This window comes from Artemia sp. Qi Xiang Cuo, chromosome 21 (genome assembly GCF_049724085.1).
Source record: "Artemia sp. Qi Xiang Cuo chromosome 21, ASM4972408v1, whole genome shotgun sequence".
In the NCBI taxonomy this organism is placed as follows: Eukaryota; Metazoa; Arthropoda; class Branchiopoda; order Anostraca; family Artemiidae; genus Artemia; species Artemia sp. Qi Xiang Cuo.
In genome coordinates, this window is record NC_142814.1 from 52,060,601 (window position 1) to 52,086,888 (window position 26,288).

At 33.3% G+C, this 26,288-nt stretch overlaps 1 pseudogene; it reads left to right on the forward strand.

The window, feature by feature from the left end:
• The first annotated feature begins 1,321 nt into the window (after positions 1-1,321).
• On the forward strand, positions 1,322-7,519 carry LOC148939716 (unconventional myosin-Va pseudogene; annotated as a pseudogene).
• Positions 7,520-26,288: the final 18,769 nt, after the last annotated feature.

Genomic DNA, 26,288 nt, shown 5'->3' on the forward strand with positions numbered 1-26,288 from the left:
AGCTGCACGCAAGTTAAAAAAACAGTACTACACAAACAACAGATATAGTATCTTGAAAAGAGAAAAGCAAAGGTATTCAACCGACCAGGTGTATCGAGAAGTAAAAATTGAGAGAGCAAAACAAAACAGCAAGATGTGTTATCACAATGATGTAGATTATAGACATGCAAAAATTGAGACAGCCAAACAAAAGTTCAAGGAGAGTTATCACAATGATGAAGATTACTGCATCAAATATAAGAAAAACCAAAAGCAAAGGTATTCAACCGTCCAGGTGTATCGAGAAATAAAAATTGAGACAGCCAAACAAAAGATCAAGGAGCGTTACTGGGGTGACAAAATCTATAATGAAAAAATTAAATTCTCTGCGAGGTTGTACCGAAGAACGCATAAGGACAAAGGGAAAAATTACATTCCGAAATACAAGAAGATGGCAAAAATGCAGGCTGATCTTTGTAAATAGTATAATAAAGAACGACCTTTTGCCTATACTAAATTTTATACACCACTTAATTATAGTATAGGTTAGTAATTCAACAGATAGCTTGGAACTGGAACATCGTAGAGAGTTGTTCAATTGTTCATTTTAAAGAAAATTAATGGGGTTAAAAACCTTTTGTAATTTAAACAAATTATTTTTATTACATTAAGAAATTTTAATTATATTCCTTAAGAAATCATCATAAATCATCTCTGTTAACAAATCATCTCTGTTAACAAAGGCAGCTCTAAACTTACCGCCTATTTTTTTCCGGGTTGCAGCGGTAGCTAGCAACCTAGTAAGAGACGATCACGTCCAATGTTAAGAAATATAAAAACCCATAGTTCCTAACAAAGGAGTCAGATCAAAACAAAAAGTTCACCATTAGAACCGCCTTGTCCGAAACCCCTGTATAGGAAACTTTCTGTCCCTTGGCTTGAACAGCAAGGGAAATATATTGGCTTGAAAATCAAGAAAAGTGGCAGCTACTACAACATTCTGCCTAAACGAGATATTTTTTCTTTTTTTCTTTTTTTCTTTTCCACAGATAGCTTGGCACTGGAACATCGTAGAGGGTTGTTCAATAGCTCATTTTAAAGGAAATTAATTGGGTTAAAAACCTTTTTTAACTAAAATAAATTATTTCTAAAAGAAAATAAATTTTTCCACCAAAAACTGCATTTTCGATGTCTTTTCACACTCCAGTCTTTCAAACATAATCGTATACCAGCGGTAAGATTTGAACCCACGCCTCCGAAGAGACTGGTGGCTAACACCAGTGCCTTGGACCACTCGGCCAGGCTGCCTCTCATACATAAATATATATGTGATTACATAAAGGATCTATATAGTTGAGTATAATATAGAATAATGAAAACTGCAAAAATATTTAGGGTATCCGAGCATTAATTTGAGTCTTTTATTTCAAACTAGAAAAATACCTAAAAATTTTAAGATCAGTTTTATTTTTTGTTAGGGTCTTGCTACTCAACGCGTGACATAAGTAATAACTGAAGAGAATTGAATATACAATGAATATTCAAAACAAATTGAAACAAGAAATGCCAAGGTATACCAAGGGTGTGCTGGTTTGGCTTAGCTGCCCAACGAATGTATGGCAAAAAGGGACCATTATTGAAGAGTTCAATGGAAAACATCTGCTAGTAAAAAGTGAATCCGGCAAGGTAAAGGAAATACCTGTGAAAGATGTTAAAGATCTGCCGTTCCTTTGTAATCCTGACTTTCTTATTGGTACAAACAATCTTTCTGGACTCTCGTACCTCCACGAGCCAGGGATACTTAATTCCCTAAAACAAAGATTCATAAATGATAATATCATTTATACTAGGTGTGGAATAATTTTGGTCGCAATAAATCCCTATAAACAGTTGAGCATTTACGACGACTACACCATTCAGGCTTATCACTATGATAGAAGTCTTGACAAAAATCTTGATCACCATGTATATTCTGTGGCCAAACAAGCCTACACGCAACTCGAAAGAGACTCCCAGGACCAGAGCATCATAGTTTCTGGTGAATCTGGTGCAGGAAAAACTGAATCTACTAAATATACAATTAGGTTTTTTGCCACAGCTGGAGGTTTTTCGGCTGAAAAACAAATAGAAAAGAAACTGCTTATATCAAGTCCTGTTATGGAGGCTTTTGGTAATGCAAAGACGGCTCGAAATGACAATTCGTCACGCTTTGGAAAATTCATTCAAATTGAATTTGATTCTGCGTATACTATTGTAGGGGCACACATAAGGACGTATCTACTAGAAAAGAGTCGAGTTGTATATCAGGCTCACGCAGAAAGAAACTACCACATTTTTTATCAGTTGTGTGCAGCTGCTAATCTTTCAGAGTTATCTGATCTTAAATTAGGACCTGCGAAATCGTTTCATTATACAAACCAGGGTGAACAGCCTGTGATTGATATTTTTAAGGACTTGGAAGAGTTCAATCAAACAAGAAAGGCCCTGTCAGCGTTAAACTTGAAAAGTGAGGAGCAGAACTGCATTTTCAAGATTCTATCTGGTATTCTACATCTGGGAAATATTGAAATACTCGAGGCGCAAAATGAAGGATGCGCCATATCTGTGAAAGACAAACATTTGTACGTGTCTCTCGAACAGTTTGAAGTGAATAAGAAATATGCTCCGCGATTTCGGAAATCTCTTACTTCAAGACAGATAGTAAGTGGCAAAGAAATTTTCACCAAACCACTAAAAAACTATGAGGCTTCGTTTCGTCGTGACGCTCTAGCCAAGCATATTTATGCCCGTCTTTTTGGATGGATTGTTGCTCAGATGAATAGATCATTAGCTAATGCGAGTTCAACTGAAATCCAAAGGTGTATTGGAATTCTAGACATCTGTGGGTTTGAAAGCTTCGAGTTAAATAGTTTCGAACAGCTTTGTATCAATTTCTCGAATGAAAAACTGCAACAGCAATTTAGCCACCACGTTTTCAAATTGGAACAAGAAGAATATGCACAGGAGGGTCTTGAGTGGAAATTCATTGATTACGAAGACAATCAACCATGTATTGACCTTCTTGATGGAAAATTAGGCATTCTAGATATTCTCGATGACGAATGCACATTATCGACTGGCAGCGATGAATCTTGGCTACGGAATCTAGAAAGGAATTGTTCTGGAAATAATTGTTTCAAAAAGCCTAAACGTTCGTGTTCTACTTTCGCCATCCAACACTTTGCAGGAAATGTTGAATATCAAGTCAACGGATTTATTGAAAAGAATCGAGATACCATTGATCCAGGGCAGGTAGCCATTCTGCTGCTCTCGTCAATTCCTCTACTTGTTAGTTTATTCAGCGAAGAGTGTGTTTCTACTAGTACCGAACTTCGAAAAATTGGTGGAACTGTTCCAGGTAAACGTCGACCATTAGTTTTGAAAGATAAACAGCTTGCAGCAAAATCAACCCTCCAATGGACAAAACGGACAGTTGGGTCACAATTTAGAAATTCATTAACTCAATTAATGGAGAGCCTGAATAGTACCTGTCCACACTATATAAGATGCATTAAATCGAACGATAGTAAGTTGGCATTTAATTTTGATCCCCATAGAGTTGTGCAGCAGCTACGAGCATGTGGTGTTATTGAGACAGTGCGTGTTTCCGCAGCTAAATTCCCGTCCCGAATGTCCTATGATCAGTTTGTAAATCGATATTATCAGCTTGCTATAGGTCTTCGGAAGGCTGACCCACGTAAAATATGTGAAACTGTTTTAGTTAGTCTCAGTGACGGTTCTGATGTGTGTAAGTTTGGACAGACGAAAGTATTTTTTCCTGCAGGAAAGATTGCAGAATTGGAAAAGTTGCGAAAGGATCTCTTGTGGAAAAGTAGTGTTACTATTCAAAAAAGTTGGCGAGGTTATCGTCAAAAAAAAATTTATGGTCAACTAAAGAAAATGACCATTTTCATCCAAGCTCGGGTCCGTAGACACTTTGCTCGTGCTAAGGCTCTAGCTCTTCGACAAAATAAAGCTGCAATAAAAATTCAGTGCCAAATTCGTGGTTGGCTCTCTCGACGAGAGTACAGTCGAATCCGCTCAAAGATTATACGTGTGCAAGCCTACATTCGTAGCTTTTTAGTCAGACAGGAATTATTGATAAAAAAACAGGCTGAAAAAGCAAGAGTAATTCACAAAAGTGAAACAATATGGCTTGCTGTTAAAAATTGCGGTAACACCAAAAAAGGTGAGCTGAGAACAAAAACTCTCAGGGATGAGAACAAAGTGGATAAGGTCATAACTTTGCAGATGCCTGAGCTGATTAAGGGAGAACTAGTTGACAAAACAAAAGAGGAGCTAATGACAATGGTCTACATACTGCGACAGCATTTGAAAGATAGAGATGAATATATATCAACACTTGTCTTGCGATGCATGAAAAATTGTCCACTTATACTTGAAAGCACATTGGTGAAAAATTAATTTCGGGGAAATTACCGTTTTTGCTATTGGTCAATATCCAATTCGTTTTATTTTCAATTGGAATCATCTTGTATCTTTAATTTTTGTATTCTGCCAAAATTCGTGTTTACTTTCTGATTTTATTATTTAATTACATTTATGGAACAGGCATCTCTAAGTACGTCGTAATTTTTTTTTTAACGTTGGACAATTCACGGACTGCCATTTTTGGATCCCATTGGACGATTCATTTGCTTGTGTTTAATCTATTTTAAAAAGCTCAGGGATAGTATCAAACAGTTCGTGGTAACAAATTATATAGTAAAAGTGACTCGTCTCAATAGTAATCGATACTCTAAAAACGGAATTCTGATACCAATAGATACATCAAAAGGATTGGATATTTTGCTGATTTTAAATATAGAAGTTCCATTAATTTTACTTTTACCATCAAAAATTACAAGCCTCAGAAAATTTGCCTTATTTTTGAAAAAAGGGTAAAACACCTCCTGAAACTCATAGAATATTAATGAAAATCACACCATAAGATTCAGCGTATCTGAGATTCTTACTGCAGAAGTTTCAATTTCCTATGTGCCAAAATGTAGAATTTTGTATTTTTTACCAGAAGAAAGAACACGGATGCGTGTTTATTTTATTTTTTCCAAGGGTGATCGTATGGACCCAGGGGTCCTATAATGTCGCAAGAGGGCTCATACGAACGGAAATTAAAAGTTTTAGAGTTTTATTAATTAAAAATCAAAATTTTATTATATTACAAACTTTTGTTTTCAAATTCTTCTAGAAACTGAAGTTTTATCGCCAATTCTGATGAATGCCAGCTATCCTAACCACTAGTATGCTTACCATTGTACCATTGGAGATGTATGAATAATAAGTTACATATTATCACATTAAAAAGCTTGTTGTTTTCAATATGTTGAAAAGATACAAAGGGATTGATTTTTGTCGTATTACTATATATGACGTAATATCTTTCGATTTTTAGATTATTTTTGTTCTCAGTTCAGGATCGCTAGTAATTATGTAGACTGCAAAAATATTTATGGTATCTGAGCAATAACTTGAATCTTTTATTTCAAACTACAAAAATACTTGGAAATTTTAAAATTAGTTTTAGTTTTTTTTATAATAAATGGGGATTATATACGTTTCGTCGTTGCCATGGCTGTAGAAGATTACTGAAACCTAGTAATGAACAAACCATGGAACATATTGGACTTAGTAAGGGCTACTGTTTACAATAAGTTGAAAAGATACAAAGGGATTGATTTTTCTTGTAAGGAACAGATAAAAAATATCAATAGCTTGTTTTTATTTTAACAATATTATAAACAAAGTAACCAAATTCTACAGGAATATTTTAGAAGCAGCAGGTTGACGAAAAAACAATTTCGTCAACCTGCCTCAAACATTTTCGAGAACACGTTTTAATTTTAGTTCTCAGTTCAGGATAACTAAAGTTATTACGTAAACTGCAAAAATATTTATGGTGTCGGAGCAATAATTTTAATATTTTAATTCAAACTAGAAAAATACCTGAAAATTCTAAAATTAAATTCACTTATTACGTCATTTAAGAAGTAATAAGTGAATGCATTGTTTATACACGTTTATCTGTCGACAGTGTAATTGTATTTTATTTTAGTTCTCAGTTAAGGATTGCTAAAGCTATAATGTACACTGCAAAAATATTTATGGTGTCGGAGAATTATTAATAACTTTTTTAATTCGACCTAGGCAAATACCAAAAAATTTAAAATTATTCTAATTATCGTTTTGATTCAATGACCTCGTTACGTCATTTTATTTTACCTTTTTTTCTTATTTGTTAGCAAATTTGAATTTGCATTATTTTCCCCTACTGGAGGAACCTTGTCATATGACCTGGTGGACTCTTCGAACCTAAAAAGTATCTTGGATGAAATAAAACGCATCTAACGTTCGGCCTACATCTACCAACAGAACCAGAAGTAGCAAACCTATTCTATTATTACACCAAGCTAAAGGTTCACATCACGGAAATAAAGGAACAACTATTTGCAGTAGTAACAATTCCATTAATAAATCAACAATCCATATACGATTTGCATAAAATTTCTACGTTCCCAGCCAATATAGGTAGAACTAATTCGTTCATGACTATCACCCCCGAAGCGGGATACTTGCTTGTCGATCAAGATAGGAGGAAATATGCCTTAGCAAATCCACAGGACCTTAAGGAATGTGTAGTATTCAAAAAACTTATATGTCAACTAACCCTGTCTTTTTATAACGTAAAACCTGGATCTTGTACGTTAGATATATTTTTAAAAGAGACTCAACAAGAAGAAATTACCAATTCATACGAAGCGCTAGTAGGTAGTACAAAACGAGAAATATTTATTCATCTTAGAAATGATCTGTGGCTATTTTCGGTCCCAAAAGAAACAGTTGGGACCATCTCTTGTTATAATAACACTGAAAGAATCGATCCAAGCTATAGAACCGAACTACTATTACAAGACGTGGGAACAATAACCATAAAACAAGGGTGTCAATTAGTAACCAAAGAAGCCACGGTACAAACACCATTGATAACCACAAGCACGAATATAATAAGCCCCAAGGTGACCAATTTTAAACCAGTCAATTTATCACATACAAGTCCTAATATCGAAAATGAAGAAGCGAAAACCTCAATATGGTCAAAAATAGAGAATGTCAAGGGAACCTTACCACTAAAAAAAATTAAAGAAGCCTTAGACTCTCAAATTCTCCTATTTACTAATGAAGACCAAAGATTGACGTATGTAGAAAGTAGATACGGACTATTCTCAACAAATTTTTGGTGGAATATCCTCCTGACGGTAGGATTCGTATTCATGATCTCTCTGACTATAAGAATGCTATTGACCCTGAATTACGGAAGTATTATGATGATACGCAGAAAAAGGGCAAAGACTGATCACATCGAATCGAGTGAGATGCAGAACCTAAACCCAGAACTCCCTGATAACCCTTAAGCCAAAAAAAGTAAGGGAGGACATGATCGAGCGAATGGGAGTAGAGGTCCTCATTCATGCAATGTCCAGTCCCAAATTTCTACTTATTATTTGTGTGAACCCATGCAGCTGCAAAGATTTCTTAAGCGGCATGGCCGCGCGTAAACAGTAAAGACTTGAAAATTTATAGTAAATCAAGACCTCTCATAAAACCATGTAACTTACCTCGCATGTAGTTATTTAATAGAAAAGTAAATGCTAAAGTAGATGACTGTTGAATAACATTTAAAATGTATGGAATATTGAACATGTGCCAAATGCACATACATATATGTATATATATATATAATCACTAAATCTTGAAAATCTCATATTGTGTTATTTTTCGTATACACAATCATTTTTCTTATGATTACCGAGCTTATCTCTTAGTGTTGCCGCAATATGCATGTAAAAGCATGAAAATTGCTCTTATTTGTTTTATCTTTGAGTTTAACCATACCCATATTAAATTGATATTATTAGTACGACTAATCACGACTATTATTTCAAACAATAGTCCCCGTATAATATTGTATAAGTTGTGTATTATTGCTGTATGTGTTTTAACTTACGTAATTGTAAAGAGAATATGATTCTGCCTAGATATTTATATTCCAGGAAGCAGAATAATCAGTGCAAATTCATTATTGGTATACCAGCACGCAACACGGATACAACCCAGTAGCATCTGCTCTCATCATTCGTCAACCACCGATAAGTACTCACCAAGGAAACCCCTGAAGACAATACCCTGATGACAATCCAAGTCACCCAAACCTAGTACCAGGTAACACTACCCCAAACAATATTGGCAAACCAAGAACCCCATATATAGGTATATATCAGAATAAATGATTACCTAGAGAATCACCCCGACCGCGATGTCGTAAAACTACATAAAAAAACCGTCGATAAATATCCTTAGACGGCAAGGTCCCAAACATTAAATCATAAGAACCAAGAACAACCCTATGGCCAATCCATCAAAGATTATATATCTTAAGCCCCAAATCAAAGACAATATGTCGAACCAAGATCCCAAGTTTAAGTTTTGACCCTATCCAATCATTATTAGATGTCGCAAAACCAAACAATCCTCCAGTGAAGAAGAACCTAACACAATCAATTTTGCGGGAAATATAAACTGTACGTGCAAACTTTCCCAAAATAAAGTGTCAGAGAAGAGACCAAACCAAGTTATCTTAGCCATAACCCCATGACTAAGCCCTCAATGATGTTGTATCCTTAAAACAAGAATTAAAGACAATGCGTCGAACATGAATTCTGAGACCAAGTTTTGATCCAACCATAATTACCCTTACATACCGCAACACAGCCCTTTAGTCAAACAAAAGAAGGACCAAACGTGAACAATTTACGGGAAACATAGACTGTACGAGTATAAATTTTCCCGAGAATAGAAGTGCCCAAGAAGAGTTACCCAGTCCAGCGATCAAGATACCCATGTCATGTAATTAATTCCCCAAGAGTTATTTACCCAGGAAACATTTCAACGAATCTGTAACATCAACCCCTCGTATTTGACGTGACAAATCACGCACGGGCAATTTTGTGCAAGTAGTCATACTTAAGAACAACATAAACGTTTACCTCAAGGAACGAGTGGCAAAAAGTGAAACACCACGAAGACAAACCATAAACACTTAGCCAACCCAGTAATTAAATGAACGGAAGCGCAAAGTAAAGTGACAACGTAAGTGAGTATTATAGACACACAGAATGATGAAGTCAGTGTGAATCTTATGTATCTAACTTATAACTTTAGTGAATATTGAGAAACTTTTTATAATCAGATGAAAACAAATGCAAATTACATTACCCCTGTGTTGCAATCAGACATTAAGCTTAAACCTATCAATGTGTCAAACCCTTTATTCCCAAATCATTTAATTTATATATATCAGTGTTCTTGAAGTCAGTTATTTATCGTATAATTATAGCGTCAGGTGAAAGTATAGTCAAGTAATACGAAAAGCAAATATGTACCATTATAAGGGATAAAATAGTCGCAAAGGAAAAACTTAATTAGTTAGAACCATTTAGAATTATCAGCATATCAGGTGAAGGAATTTTGATATTAGGTGGAGGAAATAATAATTATTACGTAATCATATAACCAAATGTATTAGTCAATAGAAACTCTTTGGCCCTTTCGTCAAATAGAGTGTATAGGTGATGGACTTTAAAGTAATGTCTTAATATATGTAGTCTCATAAAGCAATCGGGAATATGAAAAAAAATATATATTTATTTATTTATTAATCCACATAACGGTAAGCTAAAAAGCTTGTCGTACTAATACAATATATAATAAAATGAAAGGCAACACAAAAGTCTAAACTGAAAAGGCACTTTTGTAAAACTGGCTATCAACCAACATATTCTTAAACGATTCAACTGATCCGGCTTCAACAACTTCTGGCGGTAAATTATTCCAAGAGTCTGTGACCCTTTTAACAAATGAATTGTGTCCGATTTTCCTGTGGGTTCTTGGTGGGTAAATTTTATAAGGATGCTCTCGTGTCAAGTGGTAGTGGCTGAATTCAAAAAATTTTCCTACCTCAATATCATCCATGCCTTTGATTATTTTGAATGTGTTTATGAGGTCGGTACGGCAACATCGAAAATGCAGTGAAGGAAGTTGGAGCCTAGTTAGTCTTTGTGCGTAAGGAAGGTGTTTCAAATAAGGGATGATTTTTGTCGCCCTCCTCTGAATCTTTTCAACTCGGTGCTCGTCCGTTACATTCAGAGGAAACCAAACAGAAGTATTATATTCAACAACTGGCCGAACAAATGATTTATAAAGTAACATAAAATTCTTAAGATTAAACTTCCTGAAATTCCGTTTTAAAGTGAGGAGTTGGTAATTTGCATTTCCTACTACAGTCGAAACATGTGTATCAAATTTTAAATGTGTATCAAAGTGAACACTAAGGTCGCGTACAAATTCTTCTGACGGTATCTGTGAGCCAGATAGGGAGTATGCACGGCTGGGCTGATTTTTATTCCCGTAATGAAGCACTGCACATTTTGATGCATTTACAAACATCGAATTTGACTTGCACCATCTTGTTATTGAATCAAGATCTTCTTGAAGCAAAGGCTCATCATCGGTAGTTAGTATTGGTCGGTAAATGTTAGCATCATCAGAAAACAACTTCACTAACGAATGACGAACACAAGATGGTGAATCATTGATGAAAATACAGAAGAGTATAGGGCCCAAGCAACTACCCTGGGGTACCCCACTCAGGAAATCAATTGATTGAGATGCTGCTTCACCGACAACTACCTGTTGAGACCTACCACGCAAATAATCAGCAATCCAATCAAAAGTTTTTACACCAATATTATAGAGTCGACATTTTTCAACTAGTTGTGACATTGAAACTTTGTCAAAAGCTTTGGCGAAGTCTCTGTAAATGCAATCAAACGGTATGCTAAGATCAGCATAATGTTGAAAATCAGCAATAACTTCCAGAAGTTGAGTGTTGCAAGACCTTCTCTTACGAAAACCATGCTGGGCATGATTCCAAAGATTATTTTCCTCAAAATAAGATCGGATTCTTGCAACAATCAGCTTTTCCATAACCCGGCAAAATATAGATGTGATGGAGATCGGACAGTAATTTTTAAAATCTGATTTTACACCGGCTTTGTGTAGGGGTTTAACCATTGCTTTCTTCCAACCTGAGGGACAGGAACCTGTCGCCAAGGACTGATTGTACAGAAACGTAAGTGGTTGTGCAATTACATCAGCAATCTGTGTTATCATAGTGTTAGGAAATCCATCTATATCTGGGGACTTAGATGTATCAAGCTTTTTAAGTATTTGATGAACCTCTGCAACACCAAAGTCTATATCATTACATGATAAAGTCCCACTTTGTATTCCCTGAACTAAATCTTGGTCATGATGTGTCTGGTTAGGTGTAACAAAAACTGATGCAAAAGTTTTATTAAATATGCATGCTTTATCAAAATCGTCATCAATTTTTTGTTGTGTAACCGGATGCGTGAATGTGCAGTTACTCGGTGAAAAGTTTGGCTTGTTTCTATTTACGTATTTCCAAAACTGATTTGGGAAAGTTTTGCTCGATTGAGTAATGTGTCGTTCCACTGCTTCCCTATTTGCTCTTAAAAACTTTGTGGCCCTGTTCCTAGCATATTTATACAATGACCACGTGTGATCTTCCTGATTCATAGAACTGTATTTTTGCGAAATCTTTTGTTCAATTTTTAGTTTAGTGTAAGATCTCTAGTGTAAGATGATTTTTTTCCAGGATTGACTTGAGTATATGTCTAGGTAGTTTTGGTCTCTCCCTTTGGCCAATATCCTACCAAAGCTGAGTTAATTCAAGTAACAAGTACCAAGTTAAAATTAAAAAAAAAGGGGAAGCGAGATCAAAATTTGAAAGAGTAGAAAGAGTAGGGTGACACAACGATGAGGACATCATTAAGAATGGGAAGGATGATATGTAATGGAATCAATTTTCAAAACCCCCAAATTTTCAAGTAAAATAAAATTGCCCAAAATACGAACCCAAAAATTCAAATAACCCACAGATCAAGTAACACTTAATTGTCAAACTTAAAAAGTAGCGAAAAAATTGTATCACAATTGCAGCTCTATCGTTCCCACGAAAAATGTGGAAGCAATAAATAATCAGCGTGACCAATTGTACATGACGGGCAACCAACAATGTAATTTAAATGTTAAGAGCTTGAATTTCCAAACTATCAAAGATGGTAGAATCTATTATACACAAAATGGTCATGCGAGATATAAAATAAAACTACGCATTCCGCTGTAATTACAAGGTAAAACTTTAAAATATAGTTTCTTGAAATAAAAAAGTAGAACTATGTATTCCGCTGTAATTACAAGGTAAAAACTTTAAAAAATAGTTTCTTGAGATACAAAAGTAGAACTATGTATCCCGCTCTAATTACAAGGTAAAATTTCATTCCGCTAAGAAAAATTCCAAAGTGAAGTTTTAAAAGTCATAAAATCATATCAAAGTCAATTAAATTCGACTAGCCGTTTGGTACATCCCTGTCCAATAGTAATAGGGGACATATAATCTGAACCAATAGAATCAGTGTAATGTACTTTTCAGCAACGCCTGAATGTAGCCTTCGGCTAAATCTCAGAGTATAGCACCTTCAAACTTAGCAAGTTTGAGTGAATCTTTTATCAGTCTTTTTGGAGTCGATTGTCAGTCTATTATGAATCTATGATGAGTTTTATGTTAGTCTAAAAAAATTCTTATGTGAGCCTATTTTCAGTTATAATTAACTTACGAAAACATTCATTAATAGTGAATTAATTATTACTTCTATTGCCCCGGTCAACAACTTTATCTTAGTGTCTTTGACTGCGAAGTGTTTTTGATATTCCCATCAAGCTCTGTACCGATTATGTGAGTAAAAATAAATACATTACTTTCTTATTTTATTCTCTTTATGTTAGTATTTCTCAAGATAGTTAGTCTTTTTGGCTCCAATCGCTCTCAAGGGAACCTGAATCCTTTCAATCTGATTTCGAATCAGTATGGCCACTAATATATGCTCCCCGTTTGAACCGCTAATTTAAGCTCCCCACACACGAAGTCCCCCCTCCACTCTGGTATGTTACTCGCAAACCGCCAACAAAGAGTTTAATTGAAAATACCCATAGAAACTATTAATTGAAGATTCCCATATAAGGAATCAACTGGAAAAGATAATAACAAAACTTTTTATTGAAACCCCCCCCCCCCCATTAGACTCCCAACATGACTTTGCGACTTTTTGCATACCCCAACACGAAGCAATACTTTTCAAAATGCTTTATTATATTACTTCGGAACAAATTCGTTTCTTAATATTTCTCCTAAACCCGTTTTACAAGTTGAAGCACTCATCTTTTTTCACTCCCAACATTACTTTACGAATTTTGCATACCCAAACACCAAGCAATACTTTTCTAAAGGCTTTATTATATCATTTCAGAACAAGTTCTTTTCTCAACATTCCCCCTAAACCCGTTTTACAAGTTAAGCACTCATCTTTTTTAACTCCCAACATTACTTTACGACTTTTTGCATACCCCAACATCAAGCAATACTTTTCAAAAGGATTATTATATTATTTCAGAACAAGTTCTTTTCTTAATATTCCTCTTAAACCCGTTTTATAAGTTGAATTACTCATTTTTTTTACTCCCAAAATTACTTAATGACTTATTGCATAGCCCAAAACCAAGCGTCACTTTCCAAAATGCTTTATTATATCATTTCAGAAATAGTTTTTTTTTTTAATATTCCTCCTAAGCCCGTTTTACTAGTTGAAGTACTTATCTTTTCTCGCTCCCAACATTACTTTACGAAATTTTGCATACCCCAACACCAAGCAATACTTTTTCAAAGGCTTTACTATATAATTTCAGAACAAGGTCTTTTCTTAATATTCCTTCAGAACAAGTTCTTTTCTTAATGTTCCTCCCTAACCCGTTTTACAAGTTGAACTACTCATATTTTTTCACTCCCAACATTACTTTTCGACTTTTTACATACCCCAACACCAAGCAATTCTTTTCAAAAGGGTTTATTATATCATCTCAGAACAATTTTTTTTCAATGTTCCTCATAAACCCGTTTTACAAGTTGAAGTACTCATCTTTTTTAACTCCCAACATTACTTTAAGACTTTTTTCATACACAAACAGGAAGCAATACTTTTCAAAAAGGTTAATTATATTATTTCAGAACAAGTTCTTTTTTTAATATTCCTCCTAAACCCGTTTTACCCCAACATTACTTTACGACTTTTTGCATACCCCAAAACAAAGCAATACTTTTCAAAAGGGTTTATTATATCATTTCAGAACAAGTTCTTTTTTTTAATATTCCTCCTAAACCCGTTTTAAAAGTTGAAGTACTCATCTTTTTTCACTCCCAACATTACTTCACGACTTTTTGTATACCCCAACACCAAGCAATACTTTTCAAAACGCTTATTATATTATTTCAGAACAAGTTATTTTCTTAATATTCCTCCTAAACCCGTTTTATAAGATAAAGTACTCATTTTTTTTCACTCCCAAATTACTTAGCGACTTATTGCATAGCCCAAAACCAAGCATCACATTCCAAAAGGCTTTAGTATATCATTTCAGAAAAAGTTTTTTTTCATAATATTCCTCCTAAGCCCGTTTTACTAGTTGAAGTACTATTCTTTTTTCACTCCCAACATTACTTTACGAAATTTTTGCATAGCCCAACACCAAGCAATACTTTTCCAAAGGCTTTATTATATAATTTCAGAACAAGTACTTTTCTTAAAATTCCTTCAGAACAAGTTCTTTTCTTAATATTCATCCCAAACCCGTTATACAAGTGGAACTACTCATTTTTTTTGTAATCCCAACATTGCTTAGCGACTTTTTGCATACCCCAACAGCAAGCAATACTTTTCAACAGGCTTTATTATATTATTTCAGAACAAGTTCTTTTCTTAATATTCCTTTAAACCCGTTTTACAAGTTAAAGTACTCATCTTTTTATCACACCCAAAATTACTTTACGAATTTTTCAAACCCCAACACCAAGCAATACTTTTCAAAAGGCTTTATTATATAATTTCAGAACAAGTTCTTTTCTTAATATTCCGCTTAAACCTCTTTTACAAGTTTAAGTACTCATCTTTTTTCACTCCCAACATTAATTTACGACTGTTTGCGTACCCCAACACTAAGCAATAATTTTCAAAAGGGTTTTTTATATCATTTCAGAACAAGTTCTTTTTTTAATATTCCTCCTAAACCCGTTTTACAAGTTGAAGTACTCATCTTTTTTCACTCCCAACATTACATTACGACTTTTTGCATACCCAAACACCAAGCAATACTTTTCAAAAGTCTTTAGTATGTTATTTCAGAACAAGTTTTTTTCTTAACATTCCTTGCACTCATCTTTTTTCCCTCCCAACATTACCTTACGACTTTTTGCATACCCTAAAACCAAGCAATACTTTTCAAAAGGGTTTATTATATTATTTCAGAACAAGTTATTTTTTTAATATTCCTCCTAAACCCGTTTTACAAGTTGAAGCACTCATTTTTTTTTCACTCCCAACATTACTTTACGAATTTTTGCATACCCCAACACCAAGCATTACTTTTCCAAAGGCTTTACTATATAATTTCAGAACAAGGTCTTTTCTTAACATTCGTTCGGAACATGTTCTTTTCTTAATATTCCTCCCTAACCCGTTTTACAAGTTGAACTACTCATATTTTTTCACTCCCAACATTACTTAGCGACTTTTTTGCATACCCCAACAGCAAGCAATACTTTTCAAAAACTGTATTATATTATTTCAGATCAGGTTCTTTTCTTAACATTCCTCCTAACCCGTTTTACAAGTTGAAGTGCTCATCTTTTTTCACTCAAATAATTACTTTATGACTTTTTGCATACCCCAACACCAAGCAATACTTTTCAAAAGGCGTTATTATATTGTTTCAGATCAAGTTCTTTTCTAAACATTCCTCCTAAACCTGTTTTACAAGTTGAAGTACTCATCTTTTTTCACTCCAAAAATTACTTTATGACTTTTTGCATACCCCAACACCAAGCAATACTTTTCAAAAGGCTTTATTATATCATTTCAGAAATGTTTTTTTAATATTCCTCCTAAGCCCGTTTTACTAGTTGAAAAACTCAGCTTTTTTCCCTCCAAACATTACTTTATGACTTTTTGCATACCCCAAAACAAAGCAATACTTTTCAAAAGGGTTTATTATATCATTTCAGAACAAGTTCTTTTTTTTAATATTCCTCCTAAACCCGTTTTAAAAGTTGAAGAACTCATCTTTTTTCACTCCCAACATTACTTTACGACTTTTTGCATACCCCAACACCAAGCAATACTTTTCAAAAGGCTTTACTATATAATTTCAGAACAAGGTCTTTTCTTAACATTCGTTCAGAACGAGTTCTTTTCTTAATATTCCTCCCTAACCCGTTTTACAAGTTGAACTACTCATATTTTTTCACTCCCAACATTACTTAGCGACTTTTTGCATACCCCAACAGCAAGCAATACTTTTCAAAAAACTTTATTATATTATTTCAGATCAGGTTCTTTTCTTAGCATTCCTCCTAACCCGTTTTACAAGTTGAAGTACTCATCTTTTTTCACTCAAAAAATTACTTTATGACTTTTTGCATACCCCAACACCAAGCAATACTTTTCAAAAGGCGTTATTATATTGTTTCAGATCAAGTTCTTTTCAAAACATTACTCCTAAACCCGTTTTACAAGTTGAAGTACCCATCTTATTCCACTCCAAAAATTACTTTATGACTTTTTGCATACCCCAACACGAAGCGATACTTTTCAAATGGCTTTATTATAAAATTTCAGAACAAGTTCTTTTCTTAATATTCCTCCTAAACCTGTTTTACAAGTTAAAAAACTCAGCTTTTTTCACTCCAAACATTACTTTACGACTTTTTGCATATACCGACACCAAGCAATACTTATCGAAAGGCTTTATTATATCATTTCAGAACAAGTTCTTTTCTTAATATTCCTCCATAACCCGTTTTACAAGTTGACGTACTCATCTTTTGTCACTCCCAACATTACTTTACGACTTTTTGCATACTCCAACACCAAGCAATATTGTTCAAAAGGCTTTATTATATTATTTCAGAACAAGTTCTTTTCTTAATATTTCTCCTAAACCCGTTTTAAAAGTTGAAGTACTCATTTTTTTTTCAACACCCACCACTACTTTACAACTTTTTGCAAACCCAAACACCAATCAATACTTTTCAAAAGGCTTTATTATATTATTTCAGAACAAGTTCTTCTCTTAATAATCCTATTTAAACCCGTTTTACTAGTTGAAGTACTTATTTTTCTCACTCCCAACATTACTTTACGACTGTTTGTGTACCCCAAAACCAAGTAATACCTTTTCAAAGGGCTTTATTATATCATTTCAGAACCAGTTCTTTTCTTAACATTTCTCCTAAACCCGTTTTACAAGTTGAAGTACTTATCTTTTTTCACTCCCAACATGACTTTACGACTTTTTGCATACCCCAACACCCAGCAATACTTTTCGAAATGCTTTATTATATTACTTCAGAACAAGTTCGTTTCTTAATGTTTTTCCTAAACCCGTTTTACAAGTTGAAGCACTCATCTTTTTTCACTCCCAACATTACTTTTTGACTTTTTACATACCCCAACACCAAGCAATACTTTTCAAAAGGGTTTATTATATCATTTCAGAACAAGTTTTTTTCAATTTTCCTCATAAACCCGTTTTACAAGTTGAAGTACTCATCTTTTTTAACTCCCAACATTACTTTAAGACTTTTTGCATACCCCAACACGAAGCAATACTTTTCAAAAGGGTTAATTATATCATTTCAGAACAAGTTCTTTTTTAATATTCCTCCTAAACCCGTTTTACCCCAACATTACTTTATGACTTTTTGCATACCCCAAAACCAAGCAATACTTTTCAAAAGGGTTTATTATATCATTTCAGAACAAGTTCTTTTTTTAATATTCCTCCTAAACCTGTTTTACAATTTGAAGTACTCATCTTTTTTCACTCCCAACATTACTTCACGACTTTTTGTATACCCCAACACCAAGCAATTCTTTTCAAAACGCTTATTATATTATTTCAGAACAAGTTATTTTCTTAATATTCCTCCTAAACCCGTTTTATAAGATAAAGTACTCATTTTTTTCACTCCCAAATTACTTTGCGACTTATTGCATAGCCCAAAACCAAGCATCACATTCCAAAAGGCTTTAGTATATCATTTCAGAAAAAGTTTTTTTTCATAATATTCCTCGTAAGCCCGTTTTACTAGTTGAAGTACTATTCTTTTTCCACTCCCAACATTAATTTACGAAATTTTTGCATACCCCAACACCAAGCAATACTTTTCCAAAGGCTTTATTATATAATTTCAGAACAAGTACTTTTCTTAAAATTCCTTCAGAACAAGTTCTTTTCTTAATATTCATCCCAAACCCGTTATACAAGTGGAACTACTCATTTTTTTAATCCCAACATTACTTAGCGACTTTTTGCATACCCCAACAGCAAGCAATACTTTTCAAAAGGCTTTATTATATTATTTCAGAACAAGTTCTTTTCGTAATATTCCTCTTAGACCCGTTTTACAAGTTGAAGTATTCATCTTTTTTCACTCCCAACATTAATTTACGACTTTTTGCATACCCCAACACCAAGCAATATTTTTCAAAAGGATTAGTTATATTATTTCAGAACAAGTTCTTTTCTTAATATTCCTACTAAACCCGTTTTACAATTTGAAGTACTCATCTTTTTATCACACCCAAAATTACTTTACGAATTTTTCAAACCCCAACACCAAGCAATACTTTTCAAAAGGCTTTATTATATAATTTCAGAACAAGTTCTTTTCTTAATATTCCGCCTAAACCCCTTTTACAAGTTTAAGTACTCATCTTTTTTCACTCCCAACATTAATTTACGATTGTTGGCGTACCCCAACACTAAGCAATAATTTTCAAAAGGTTTTTTTTATATCATTTCAGAACAAGTTCTTTTTTAATATTCCTCCTAAACCCGTTTTACAAGTTGAAGTACTCATCTTTTTTCACTCCCAACATTACATTACGACTTTTTGCATACCCAAACACCAAGCAATACTTTTCAAAAGTCTTTAGTATGTTATTTCAGAACAAGTTTTTTTCTTAACATTTCACCTAAACCCTTGCACTTATCTTTTTTCCCTCCCAACATTACCTTACGACTTTTTGCATACCCTAAAACCAAACAATACTTTTCAAAAGGGTTTATTATATCATTTCAAAACAAGTTATTTTTTTAATATTCCTCCTAGCCCCGTTTTACAAGTTGAAGCACTCATCTTTTTTCACTCCCAACATTACTTTACGAATTTTTGCACACCCCAACACCAAGCATTACTTTTCCAAAGGCTTCACTATATAATTTATAGTACTCATCTTATTCCACTCCAAAAATTAGTTTATGACGTTTTGCATACCCCAACACGAAGCAATACTTTTCAAATGGCTTTATTATATTATTTCAGAACAAGTTCTTTTCTTAATATTCCTCCTAAACCTGTTTTACAAGTTAAAAAACTCAGCTTTTTTCACTCCAAACATTTCTTTACGACTTTTTGCATATCCCAACACCAAGCAATACTTTTCAAAAGGCTTTATTATATCATTTCAGAACAAGTTCTTTTCTTAATATTCCTCCATAACCCGTTTAACAAGTTGACGTACTCATCTTTTGTCACTCCCAACATTACTTTACGACTGTTTGCATACCCCAACACCAAGCAATATTGTTCAAAAGGCTTTATTATATTGTTTCAGAACAAGTTCTTTTCTTAATATTCCTTTTCAACCCAATTTACTAGTTGAAGTACTTATTTTTCTCACTCCCAACATTACTTTACGACTGTTTGTGTACCCCAAAACCAAGCAATACATTTTCAAAGGGCTTTATTATATCATTTCAGAACCAGTTCTTTTCTTAACATTCCTCCTAAACCCCTTTTTCAAGTTGAAGTACTTATCTTTTTCACTCCCAACATGACTTTACGACTTTTTGCATACCCCAACACCAAGCAATACTTTTCAAAATGCTTTATTATATTACTTCAGAACAAGTTCGTTTCTTAATATTTCTCCTAAACCCGTTTTACAAGTTGAAGCACTCATCTTTTTTCACTCCCAACATTACTTTACGACTTTTTACATACTCCAACACCAAGCAATACTTTTCAAAAGGGTTTATTACATCATTTCAGGACAAGTTTTTTCCAATGTTCCTCCTAAACCCGTTTTACAAGTTGAAGTACTTCCAACATTACTTTACGACTTTTTGCATACCCCAACACGAAGTAATACTTTTCAAAAGGGTTAATTATATCATTTCAGAACAAGTTCTTTTTTTAATATTCCTCCTAAACCCGTTTTACCCCAACATTACTTTACGACTTTTTGCATACCCCAAAACCAAGCAATACTTTTCAAAAGGTTTTATTATATCATTTCAGAACAAGTTATTTTTTTTAATATTCCTCCTAAACCCGTTTTAAAAGTTGAAGTACTCATCTTTTTTCACTCCCAACATTACTTTACGACTTTTTGCATACCCCAACACAAAGCAATACTTTTCAAAACACTTATTGTATTATTTCAGAACAAGTTCTTTTCTTAATATTCCTCCTAAACCCGTTTTATAAGTTGAAGTACTCATTTTTTTTCACTCCAAAAGGCTTTATTATATCATTTCAGAATTTTTTTTTTTCATAATATTCCTCCTAAGCCCGTTTTACTAGTTGCAGTACTTTTCTTTTTTCACTCCCAACATTACTTTACGAAATTTTTGCATTACCCAACACCAAGCAATATTTTCCAAATGGCTCAATTATATTATTTCAGAACAAGTTCTTTTCTTAATATTCCTCCTAAACCCGTTTTATAAGTTGAAGTACTCATCTTTTTATCACACCCAAAATTACTTTATGAATTTTTCAAACCCCAACACCAAGCAATACTTTTCAAAAGACTTTATCATATAATTTCAGAACAAGTTCTTTTCTTAATATTCCGCCTAAACCCCTTTTATAAGTTGAAGTACTCATTTTTTTTCACTCCCAAATTACTTAGCGACTTATTGCATAGCCCAAAACCAAGCATCACATTCCAAAAGGCTTTATTATATCATTTCAGAAATTTTTTTTTTCATAATATTCCTCCTAAGCCCGATTTACTAGTTGAAGTACTATTCTTTTTTCACTCCCAACATTACTTTACGAAATTTTTGCATTACCCAACACCAAGCAATATTTTTCAAATGGCTCAATTATATTATTTCAGAACAAGTTCTTTTCCTATTATTCCTCCTAAACCCGTTTTACAAGTTGAAGTACTCATCTTTTTATCACACCCAAAATTACTTTATGAATTTTTCAAACCCCAACACCAAGCAATACTTTTCAAAAGGCTTTATCATATAATTTCAGAACAAGTTCTTTTCTTAATATTCCGCCTAAACCCCTTTTACAAGTTGAAGTACTCATCTTTTTTCACTCCCAACATTAATTTATGACTGTTTGCGTACCCCAACACTAAGCAATAATTTTCGAAAGGGTTTATTATATCATTTCAGAACAAGTTCTTTTTTAATATTCCTCCTAAACCCGTTTTACAAGTTGAAGTACTCATCTTTTTTCACTCCCAACATTACATTACGACTTTTTGCATACCCAAACACCAAGCAATACTTTTCAAAAGTCTTTAGTATGTTATTTCAGAACAAGTTTTTTTCTTAACATTCCTTGCACTCATCTTTTTTCCCTCCCAACATTACCTTACGACTTTTTGCACACCCTAAAACCAAGCAATACTTTTCAAAAGGGTTTATTTTATCATTTCAGAACAAGTTCTTTTTTAATATTCCTCCTAAACCCGTTTTACAAGTTGCAGCACTCATCTTTTTTAAATCCCAACATTACTTTACGAATTTTTGCATACCCCATTACCAAGCATTACTTTTCCAAAGGCTTTACTATACAATTTCGAAACAAGGTCTTTTCTTAACATTCGTTCAGAACAAGTTGTTTTCTTAATATTCCCTCCCTAACCCATTTTACAAGTTGAACTACTCATATTTTTTCGCTCCCAACATTACTTAGCGAATTTTTGCATACCCCAACAGCAAGCAATACTTTTCAAAAAACTTTATTATATTATTTCAGATCAGGTTCTTTTCTTAGCATTCCTCCTAACCCGTTTTACAAGTTGAAGTGCTCATCTTTTTTCACTCAAATAATTACTTTATGACTTTTTGCATACCCCAACCCCAAGCAATACTTTTCAAAAGGCGTTATTATATTGTTTCAAATCAAGTTCTTTTCTAACCATTCCTCCTTAACCCGTTTTACAAGTTGAAGTACTCATCTTATTCCACTCCAAAAATTACTTTATAACTTTTTGCATACCCCAACACGAAGCAATACTTTTCAAATGGCTTTATTATATTATTTCAGAACAAGTTCTTTTCTTAATACTCCTCCTAAACCTGTTTTACAAGTTGAAAAACTCAGCTTTTTTCACTCCAAACATTACTTTACGACTTTTTGTACATCCCAACACCAAGCAATACCTATCAAAAGGCTTTTTTCTATCATTTCAGAACAACTTCTTTTCTTTATATTCCTCCTAAACCCATTTTACATGTTAACGTACTCATCTTTTGTCACTCCAAACATTACTTTACGACTTTTTGCTTACCCCGACACCAAGTAATACTTTTCAAAAGGCTTTATTATATTATTTCAGAACAAGTTCTTTTCTTAATATTTCTCCTAAACCCGTTTTATAAGTTGAAGTACTCATTTTTTGCAACACCCACCATTAATTTACAACTATTTGCAAACCCAAACACCAATCAATACTTTTCAAAAGGCTATTTATATTATTTCAGAACAAGTTCTTTTCTTAATATTCCTTTAAACCCGTTTTACTAGTTGAAGTACTTATTTTTCTCACTTCCAACATTACTTTACGACTGTTTGTGTACCCCGAAACCAAGCAATACCTTTTCAAAGGGCTTTATTATATCATTTCAGAACCAGTTATTTCCTTAACATTCCTCCTAAACCCGTTTTACAAGTTGAAGTACTTATCTTTTTTCACTCTCAACATGACTTCACGACCTTTTGCATGCCCCAACACCAAGCAATACTTTTCAAAATGCTTTATTATATTACTTCAGAACAAGTTCATTTCTTAATATTTCTCCTAAACCCGTTTTACAAGGTGAAGCACTCATCTTTTTTCACTCCCAACATTACTTTACGACTTTTTACATACCCCAACACCAAATAATACTTTTGAAAAGGGTTTATTATATCATTTCAGAACAAGTTCTTTTCAATGTTCCTCATAAACCCGTTTTACAAGTTGAAGTACTCATCTTTTTTCACTCCCAACATTACTTTACGACTTTTTGCATACCCCAACACCAAGCAATACTTTTCAAAACGCTTATTATATTATTTCAGTCAAGTTTTTTTCTTAATATTCCTCCTAAACCCGTTTTATAAGTTGAAGTACTCATTTTTTTTCACTCCCAAATTACTTAGCGACTTATTGCATAACACAAACCAAGCATCACATTCCAAAAGGCTTTATTATATCATTTCAGAAATTTTTTTTCATAATATTCCTCCAGAGCCCGTTTTACTAGGTGAAGTACTATTCTTTTTTCACTCCCAACATTACTTTACGAAATTTTTGCATACCCCAACACCAAGCAATACTTTTCCAAAGGCTTTATTATATAATTTCAGAACAAGTACTTATCTTAAAATTCCTTTAGAACAAGTTCTTTTCTTAATATTCATCCCAAACCCGCTATACAAGTTGAACTACTCATTTTTTTTAATCCCAACATTACTTAGCGACATTTTGCATACCCCAACAGCAAGCAATACTTTTCGAAAGGCTTAACTATATAATTTCAGAACAAGGTCTTTTCTTAACATTCGTTCAGAACAAGTTCTTTTCTTAATATTCCTCCTAAACCCGTTTTACAAGTTGAAGTTCTCATCTTTTTATCACACCCAAAATTACTTTACGAATTTTTGCAAACCCCAACACCAAGCAATACTTTTCAAAAGGCTTTATTATATTATTTCAGAACAGCTTCTTTTCTTAATATTCCGCCTAAACCCCTTTTACAAGTTGAAGTACTCATCTTTTTTCACTCCCAACATTAATTTACGACTGTTTGCGTACCCCAATTCTAAGCAATAAGTTTCAAAAGGGTTTATTATATCATTTCAGAACAAGTTCTTTTTTTAATATTCCTCCTAAATCCGTTTTACAAGTTGAAGTACTCATCTTTTTTCACTCCCAACATTAAATTACGACTTTTTCATACCCCAACACCAAGCAATACTTTTCAAAAGTCTTTAGTATGTTATTTCAGAACAAGTTTTTTTCTTAACATTCCTCCTAAACCTTTGCACTCATCTTTTTTCCCTCCCAACATTACCTTACGACTTTTTGCATACCCTAAAACCAAGCAATACTTTTCAAAAGGGTTTATTATATCATTTCAGAACAAGTTCTTTTTTTAATATTCCTCCTAAACCCGTTTTATAAGTTGAAGCACTCATCTTTTTTCACTCCCAAAATTACATTACGACATTTTGCATACCCCAACACCAAGCAATACTTTTCAAAAGTCTTTAGTATATTATTTCAGAACAAGTTCTTTTCTTAACATTCCTCTTAACCCTTTTTACAAGTTGAAGTACTCATCTTTTTTCACTCCCAACATTACTTTACGAATTTTTGCATACCCCAACACCAAGCAATACTTTTTCAAAGGCTTTACTATATAATTTCAGAACAAGGTCTTTTTTCGACATTCCTTCAGAACAAGTATTTTTCTTAATATTCCTCCCTAACCCGTTTATCAAGTTGAAAACTCATATTTTTTCACTCCCAACATTACTTAGCGACATTTTGCAAACCTCAACAGCAAGCAATACTTTTCAAAAAACTTTATTATATTATTTCAGATCAGGTTCTTTTCTTAACATTCCTCCTAACCCATTTTACAAGTTGAAGTACACATCTTTTTTCACTAAAAAAATTACTTTATGACTTTTTGCATACCCCAACACCAAGCAATACTTTTCAATACTTTGCGTTATTATATTGTTTCAAATCAAGTTCTTTTCTAACCATTCCTCCTAAACCCGTTTTACAAGTTGAAGTACTCATCTTATTCCACTCCAAAAATTACTTTATAACTTTTTGCATACCCCAACACGAAGCAATACTTTTCAAATGGCTTTATTATATTATTTCAGAACAAGTTCTTTTCTTAATACTCCTCCTAAACCTGATTTTACAAGTTGAAAAACTCAGCTTTTTTCACTCCAAACATTTCTTTACGACTTTTTGCATATCCCAACACCAAGCAATACTTTTCAAAAGGCTTCATTATATGATTTCAGAACAAGTTCTTTTCTTAATATTCCTCCAAAACCCGTTTTACAAGTTGACATACTCATCTTTTTTCACTCTAAACATTACTTGACGACTTTTTGCATACCCCAACACCAATCAATATTTTTCAAAAGGCTTTATTATATTATTTCAGAACAAGGTATTTTATTAATATTTCTCCTAAACCTGTTTTACATGTTGAAGTACTCATCTTTTTGCAACACCCACCATTAATTTACACCTATTTCCAAACCCCAACACCAAGCAATACTTTTCAAAAGGCTTTATTATATTATTTCAGAACAAGTTCTTTTCTTAATATTCCTTTTAAACCCGTTTTACTAGTTAAACTACTCATTTTTTTAATCCCAACATTACTTAGCGACTTTTTACATACCCCAACAGCAAGCAATACTTTTCAAAAGGCTTTATTATATTATTTCAGAACAAGTTCTTTTCTTAATATTCCTTTAAACCCGTTTTACAAGTTAAAGTACTCATTCTTTTTTCACTCCCAACATTACTTTACGACTTTTTGCAAACCCCAACACCAAGCAATATTTTTCAAAAGGCTTAATTATATTATTTCAGAATAAGTTCTTTTCTTAATATTCCTCCCAAACCCGTTTTACAAGTTGAAGTACTCATCTTTTTATCACAACCGAAATTACTTTACGAATTTTTCAAACCCCAACACCAAGCAATACTTTTCAAAAGGCTTTA